We start from the raw sequence: 8,863 nt of genomic DNA, 5'->3' as shown, positions 1-8,863 counted from the left end.
TTAGATCCTTTCATTGATAGAAATGGTATCATGAGGGTAGGGGGAAGATTAAAGCTTTCTGATCTGATAGATGAATCCAAACATCCAGTCATCCTTCCCAAAACATCACACATAACCCAGCTGATTATATGCCACCACCACAAAAGAACAAATCATCAAGGCAGGGCATAACTTTAAGTGAAATCAAGTCATGTGGATACTGGATAGTAGGATGATCATCCCTAGTGTCAAGGCATATTTCAAAGTGCATTATTTGTTGTAAAGTTAGAAGTACAACACAGGGACAGAAGATGGCAGACCTGCCTATCGACAAACTAGAATGTACCTCCTTTTACATATTCAGCAATCGATTTCTTTGGTCCTTTCTATGTCAAAGAGAGGCATAAAGAGCTTAAAAGATATGGAATGCTTGTTACTTGCATGGCATGTAGAGACGTGCACATAGAGACAGCCAAAAGCATGGATACAAGTGCCTTCCTAAGTGCATATCGTCGCTTTGTAGGATGAAGAGGGCCTGTAAGACAGTTGAGATGTGACCAAGGAACTAACTTTGTTGATGCCAAATCAGAGTACAAAAAATGCTTGAGAGAAATAACTAACGATAAAGTCAGACAAGAACTCATGAAAGACCAGTGTGACTGGATTGTATTTAACATGAATGCACGCAATGCCAATCACATGGGAGGTGTTTGGGAGAGGCAGATACGCACAGTGAAAAATGTGCTCTCTGTGTTACTTGATCAGCATGGTACCCAGTTAGATGACCAAGATCTGAGAACCTTCTTGGTAGAAGCTGAAAATATAGTTAATGGTCGTCCTCTAACTGTGGACCATCTTAACTCTCCAGATAGTCCTACACCACTGACACCCAGTAATTTGTTAACCATGAAAACAAAGGTAGTACTGCCTCCTCCAGGCATTTTTATTAAGAAGAACCTGTATTGCATAAAGAGATGGCACAGGGCACAATACCTAGCCATCCAATCCTGGTCCAGGTGGAGAAAGGAACTTAGAAATAAGTGGACAACACCAAAGAGGAATCTCAGTGCAGATGACAGTTATCATCAAGAATAAGAATGTAGCAAGGAACCAGTGGAAACCGGGAAGGATAACAGAAGCATCTCCTGATCATGATGGCCTAGTAAGAAAGGTTAAGGTCCTGGTGTCAGACTGTAATCTCAACAACCAGGGAAGACACACAAAGGCTAACAGGACCATCACAGAGAGGCCAGTACATAGTCTAGTATTGCTGTTAGAAGGTGATGCACAATAATAGACTGGAGCATCCCTGCCAAGGAGCCAGTGTAACAAAACATATTATGAGCTAATCCTAGTTTTTAAGGTACATACTAATGTTAATTTAAGGTAAATGGTTACACAATTTAGGGGAGCCATGTTACTGTATGTAAAGTGTATGTGCCTTATGTCATTATTCCTCAGCAATCATAAGTGAAATGTTCAACAGTTTTCTACTTGCATGAAGACACATGTTATGTGCATAAGTATCAGTATTCAATGCTATATGAAACACCAAAGCCAATGCTCACTTGTTAGTAGTAGTTAACTCACTGGTCACCTGTGGGCATCACTCACACCGCCAAGTTGCACTCAGACAATGACGAGCAGGAAGGTGACCGAGGTAAATACTTTAATTTTGTAGTAAAAACTGATTGTCATAGTGTCAAGTTGATTGCATGTATTGTTAATGAATACTGTAATATGTTGTATTTTAAGAAATTGAGACTGAGAACTTGTTCACAGTTGTTATGGTCATGCCTACCTCATCAATAAATGTCAGAGAGAGAGAACTGCCTTTCCTCGACTGTACAGTGATGGATGTATTCAGTAAAACAGATCACCTGAGAGCTAATGAAGACCTGCCGGTGTGGCTACATTATCTTTTCCCAACTCATAACTACATCCAAAATTTCAATACTCAACATTGTTTTTACTATGTACATGTGTGTGTGTGTGTGTGTGTGTGTGTGTGTGTGTGTGTGTGTGTGTGTGTGTGTGTGTGTGTGTGTGTGTGTGTGTGTGTGTCTTTGTGTGTAATTCAGAGTATATAAGACTTTACATTAATGTAATAATTTATGTATGTATGTATGCATGTGTATGTACAGTTAAGTGTATATCTACTCAGAACTGTGAGGGGGAAATAACTACAAAATAGAGATTGGTGAATCTAAGTATATGTAATAATGTATCATCTTTTTCAAATTTAACCTAACTCACCTTATCAACCTGTATTTGGCAGAATCTTTTAAGTCTATGTTAAATAAATGTTGGTAAAATTCTTCCTTTTTCTTTCATGATTTTCTAATGTAATCACTCCTAGATTAATCATGTTTTCTAGTGTATGTACTGAATTATGATTTTATGTTCTTAAAATCATTGTTCAAAATAATATTACTATATATTAATTTGTTACCTACCACTTTTTTCCCAACTGATGAAGTTAAAAAAATGTCATGGAAACCTTTTTCTTCCTTATCTTGTAAGTTTCTGAGAAAGAATCTACATTATTACTGAAGTATTTACATATAATGTTCAACATTATATATAAATATATATGGAGGAAGCAGTAGACACCTGCCAAAACTATAATTACTCTCAGTGAGGTCTAAAACATTGGATCAGGGAGTGCTGTGAACTTACCATTAAATCTTACATTAAATCCTCACTGAACGTTTCCCTTTGTGTCCCACAACATAAAGGGGCAGTCACAGCTTGCCCTCTAAAGACAACTCTATTCCTCCACACAAAACCACAAGCACCTAATAACACACACACACCCTTCACTCAAAAACTCAAAACTATCATGGTGACTCCTACACCAGCTTTGGAGTCTCCATCTGAAAAGGGGATCACAAATGTCCCCAGGTCGGACTGCTCTTCTGATAACGACCCTAAGTGTCTTGACACCCCCTCAACTTTTTCTTCATTAACTTCTGCAACATTTGCAGTCTAAGATTTAATTTTCAATCTGTAGAACACCACCTCTCCTCTTCCAAACCTCATCTTCTTTTCCTCACTAAAACTCAGGTGTCTGAGCCAAATGACACTAACCCATTTTCTGTTCCCTCCTACTTTCTCTATCCTCATTTCATTCCACAGCTGGATGTTGCGTTTATGTGGGCAACAACTTAACTTGCTCTTCTGCCCATGCACTTGAATCATCCGAGTCTTCCACCATCTGGCTACGACTACAGAGTCACTCTCAAACTAAATTTATCTGTGCTGTATACATCTCACCTAACTCCTCTGAATATAAGAAATTTTTTGACTACTTAACTTCCAAAGTGGAAGACATTCTTACTCTTCCCTTTTGCAGAAATCACCATTCTTGGAGACTTCAATGTTCACCACCAGCTTTGGCTTTCGTCTTCCTTTACTGATCATCCTGGTGAACTAGCCTTCAACTTTGCTATCCTCCACGACCTAGAGCAATTGATGCAACACCCTACTCATATTCCTGACCGTCTTGGAGATACGCTCAACATTCTTGATCTTTTCTTGACCTCTAATTCTGCTTATGCTGTTACCCTCACTTCTCCATTGGGCTCCTCTGATCACAATCTAACATCTGTATCTTGTCCTATCGCTCCAGTCCCTCCTCAGAATCCGCCTAAGCGAAGGTGTCTCTAGCTTTTTGCCTCTGCTAGTTGGGGGGACCTGAAGAGGTATTTTTTTTTGCTGATTTTCCTTGAAGTGACTACTGCTTCCATGCCAGAGACTCATCTCTGTGTGCCAAGTGCATAACAGAGATAATAGTGTCTGGCATGGAGGCGTACATTCCTCACTCTTTTTCTCAACCTAAACCTTCCAAACCTTGGTTCTATTAACACAGCTTGTTCTCGTGCTATACATGATAGATAGGTGGTCCACAAAAGGTACTTAAGCCTTTCATCACCAGAATCTGATGCACTTTATATTTCTGTCCGGAACCATACCAAGTCTGTTCTCCAACTAGCCAAAACTCCTTCATTAATAGGAAGTGTTAAAATCTTTCAAGATCTAACTCCCCTCATGACTTCTGGCATCTAGCCAAAAATATTTCCAATAACTTTGCTTCTTCTTCTTTCCATTCCTTATTTCAACTAGATGGCACCACTGCTATCACATCTATCTCTAAAGCTGAACTCTTCACTCAAACCTTTGCTAAAAACTATACCTTGGATGATTCAGGGCTTGTTCCTCCCTCTCCTCCACCCTCTGACACTTCATGCTACCTATTAAAATTCTTCGTAATGATGTTTTCCATGCCCTCGCTGGCCTAAACCCTCGGAAGGCTTATGGACCTGATGGGGTCTCTCCTATTGTTCTCCGTAACTGTGCCTCCGTCCTTGCACCTTGCCTAGTCAAACTCTTTCAGCTCTGTCAAGATCTACCTTTCCTTCTTGCTGGAAGTTTGCCTACATTCAACCGGTTCCTAAAAAGGGTGACCGTTCTAATCCCTCAAACTACCGACCTATTGCTTTAATTTCCTGTCTATCTAAAGTTTTTGAATCTATCCTCAACAGGAAGATTCTTAAACATCTATCACTTCACAACCTTCTATCTGATCGCCAGTATTGGTTCCGTCAAGGCCGCTCTACTGGTGATCTTCTGGCTTTCCTTACTGAGTCTTGGTCATCCTCTTTTAGAGATTTTGGTGAAACTTTTGCTGTTGCCTTGGACATATCAAAAGCTTTTGATAGAGTCTGGCACAAAGCTTTTATTTCCAAACTACCCTCCTACAGCTTCTATCTTTCTCTCTGTAACTTCACCTCAAGTTTCCTTTCTGACCGTTCTATTGCTGCTGTGGTAGACGGTCACTGTTCTCCTAAATCTATTAACAGTGGTGTTCCTCAGGGTTCTGTCCTGTGACCCACTCTCTTATTATTCAATAATGATCTTCTAAACCAAACTTCTTGTCCTATCCACTCCTACGCTGATGATACCACCCTGCATTTTTCCACGTCTTTTCATAGACGTCCAACCCTTCAGGAAGTAAACATTTCACGCAGGGAAGCCACAGATCGCTTGACTTCTGATCTTTCTAAAATTTCTGATTGGGGCAGAGCAAACTTGGTATTGTTCAATGCCTCAAAAACTCAATTCCTCCATCTATCAACTCGACACAACCTTCCAGACAACTATCCCCTCTTCTTCAATGACACTAAACTGTCCCCCACTTCTACACTGAACATCCTCAGTCTGTCCTTTACTTATAATCTGAACTGGAAACTTCACATCTCATCTCTAGCTAAAGCAGCTTCTATGAAGTTAGGCGTTCTGAGACGTCTCCACCAGTTTTTCTCACCCTCCCAGCTGCTAACTCTGTACAAGGGCCTTATCCGTCCATGTATGGAGTATGCTTCACATGTCTGGGGGGTTCCACTCATACTGCTCTTCTAGATAGGTTGGAATCAAAAGCTTTTCGTCTCATCAACTCCTCTCCTCTAACTGACTGTCTTCAGCCTCTCTCTCACCGCCGCAATGTTGCATCTCTAGCTGTCTTCTACCGCTATTTTCATGCAAACTGCTCTTCTGATCTTGCTAATTGCAAGCTTCCCCTCCTCCCGCGGCCTCGCTGCACAAGACTTTCTTCTTTCTCTCACCCCTATTCTGTCCACCTCTCTAACGCAAGAGTTAATCATTATTCTCAATCATTCATCCCTTTCTCTGGTAAACTCTGGAATTCCCTGGCTGCTTCTGTATTTCCACCTTCCTATGACTTGAAGTTCTTCAAGAGGGAGGTTTCAAGGCCCTTATTCATCATTTTTTGACTACTGCTTTGACCATTTTATGGGACTGGCATTTCAGTGGGCATTTTTTTTATTGGATTTTTGTTGCCCTTAGCCAGTGTCCTTCCTACATAAAAAAAGAAAAAAAATATGGGGGGAGGGCCAGGAGGCAGCACACGAACTTTGAAAGGAGGTTAAATTTTGGGTGGTTGTTACCGTCTTTAACTGATCGCAGTTCAAGGCAAAAAGTAGTTGCAGAGTCACTCATGTTTTTCAGTGATTCCTTGAAATATAGCAAATCAAGTCTTCCTCTTTGATTACTATTGGAAAATTAACTGCCAATTTTGAAATAGAGCGTAAGCTTATTTGAGGGGAAAAAGCCTCTTTTGGGTCAAGCATTCGTAATGTGGCAAGAATACCGTCTTCATCAAAAATAAATCTCTTGCACATTTGAACACAGAGCTCCACAAGGAACTTCTGACAGTCACGACGAAACCTTTCTTCGTTTTCTCCCAGTGGTTCTTTAATGAACATGGACTCACACCTGCCACCAAGGTCAACATCATGAACTCTTGTGTACTGCAGTATTATGGACATCAATGTTCGCGAGCCTTTGTTCCTCAAGTACTTCTTCTTTCACAAACAATGCTAAAATGCTTTGATATTCATCAAATATTGTAGAGTACAGAGTTGAGAGCCGAAAGTACTGTGACTGGAATTCAGTATTCATTTTGTATACTTCGCTCAGAATATAATTGAGGAAGAGCAAAATGTGTTTTGTACCCGGAGCAGTCATCATTTTGTGTATATGAGCAGCTCCAGCAACTTTATCAGTCCTGGATTCCCCTTGAAAAAACAAACATAAGGGCTCCCACTACTCTAATATTTTCCGCACAAGGGCACCCCTCGACAGCCAACGTGCTTCTGCCAACCTGAATATTCTATATTTTGGAGTAAGAGCAACATCTTGGATCATCTGAAAGATGTGCTGACGTTTGCTGGTGCGAGTAAAGTAACTGCAAACGTCCTTGAGGAAAGATTCCAACCATGAAGGTAAAATGTTGCTGGCATGACTAGCGCACAGGGAAAAATAATGAATGACACACACATCCTAAAATGAAGACAGATGATATTTCCTGGTTCAGATAAGCCTGAAATCCTCTGTGTGTTCCTAGCATTGTAGTGCAATTGTCACTGGCAAATCCTATTATGTTTTGTAGAAGTATATCCTTACACTTGAACAACTTGCAATATGCATATATAATATGTATATTCATGCCTTGAGCAACCTCACAGTCAGGGAACATTTTCTTTATTACATCTATCAAGTGATCTAATTGAACAAAAGGAACACCATGCTTTGCAATATACCCATCTGGAAGCAGCTCTGACTTTGCTACCTTATCTTGAAACTTTTCTGATTCTGTATGCTTCTTGAAAAACTGTTGAATCTTGACAGTGCGTTTCTTAGCTTGAAAACATTTCACATGCTTTGCAGAAGCCTTTTGCTTCTGCAGGGCAGACTTATTGCAGTTTTTAGCTTCCATTCACATACACTGTATAGTACCCTATACTTGTCCACTGGGTCTGGTTTTACCCAGTCCTTCAGTTCCGGGTCTTCTAGCCACTCACTGTTAAATGATTGTTGATACCACCCTTTGATTTTTTTTTCTAGGTGGAGTATTACTACTTCCACCAGGTTCTCTTGCTCACTCTGGCCGCTCATTGTTAACTTTAATTAAACAACGAGTCACACGACACATGCTTGCATGCCTGTGGCAGGATTAAGACTGGCTCTTCCCCTGTCCGTTGGCGTACAGTACATGTTCAGTCTACACCTTACCACCTCCCCCCACCATCCTCTTCTCTCAAACTTGTTGGCGCTGCCACGATTTTGAAAAAATTCGTATCTTGTAAACGTCCTGTCCAGTACATGTTCAGTCTATAGCCTCACCCCACCACCTTCTCCTTTCAAACTTGAGTGTTAATGGTATTCCCAAATCACAATATCACTTACTTTCCACTTCGATTGTGATATTTAAAAAGCAGTAAAATATTTCGTGAAATTGAATAAAAAAATAACTAAAAAAAATAGTAGGGATTCCGAAAATCCCAAGATGTGTAGCCTTTCGAAGTAAAATTCCCAAGATCCCAAGATGACATCCAAAATCCCAAGATCTTGGGAAAAATCCCAAAGAGTGGCAACACTGCGCCGGCCCTGATACTAATGGTGCTTGGGGAAAACATATCGTACTCTGATTGAAACCCCTACATTCTCCCCCCAATTAAACGGAATGGTGTAATGACAAATCTAACTGAAAACGTGATGAAAGAAATCGTGTCCTTTTGATGTATATAAGTACATTAACTCACCTTTCCCAGGGAGTTTCCAACATACTGTCAAGATGCCTTGGGGCACGCCGGTTGCGTAATGGTCTTAGCGGGACAGCACTGAGTGCTGCTGTCACTGGGGTGTTGTCTCCAAGCTGGACCTGCTGCGTCTCCTGCGGCTCGGTGGTGAATGGCCGGAGGTGTTGCCCGTTACATATGGTAGCTCTGGCACTGCCATCTGTTCGTAGCAAGTACTGCCTGGGTGGAGACAGCTCCAATACGGTTCCCGAGTAGTCCCAGCGCCCGTTAGCTGGGTTTTGCATGCATACACGCTGTCTGGGTTCCAGTGAGGCTAAGGTGTGGGCTTGCATATCATGCCATCATGAGGAGTGCGCCGCCATGCTGATCATGGTGCGTTCCCTGTCTCACAGAGTTCTTCCTCAAGCGAGAGCTTTCCACTGGTACAGCGTCACGGAGCTGCCTACCGGTCAGCAGCTGGGCGGGAGAGGCGTCAGAATCGTGGAGGGGTGTGTTGAGGTATTGCAGGAGCGCCCGGGCTACGCCGTCTGTGTCTATAGAGCCCCCGCGGGTGACGTTGCCGAGCAACAACCTTGGCCGACTTGACGGCTGCCTCTGCACGTCCGTGGGAGCGTAGTGGGAGGATGAGATTCTCAGCTTGACACACCAGTCACTAAAGAATCATCAGGCCTCGTGGGTGATGAGATTCGTTCCTCCGTCCGTCGCATGACAGCTCCATGGGGATGCCAAAACGCGTGAACCACCGTCGAAAGGATGTGCTGAGG

Source organism: Scylla paramamosain, chromosome 35, assembly GCF_035594125.1.
Source record: "Scylla paramamosain isolate STU-SP2022 chromosome 35, ASM3559412v1, whole genome shotgun sequence".
NCBI classification, from domain to species: domain Eukaryota; kingdom Metazoa; phylum Arthropoda; class Malacostraca; order Decapoda; family Portunidae; genus Scylla; species Scylla paramamosain.
Note: the sequence above shows the minus strand (reverse complement) of the source record.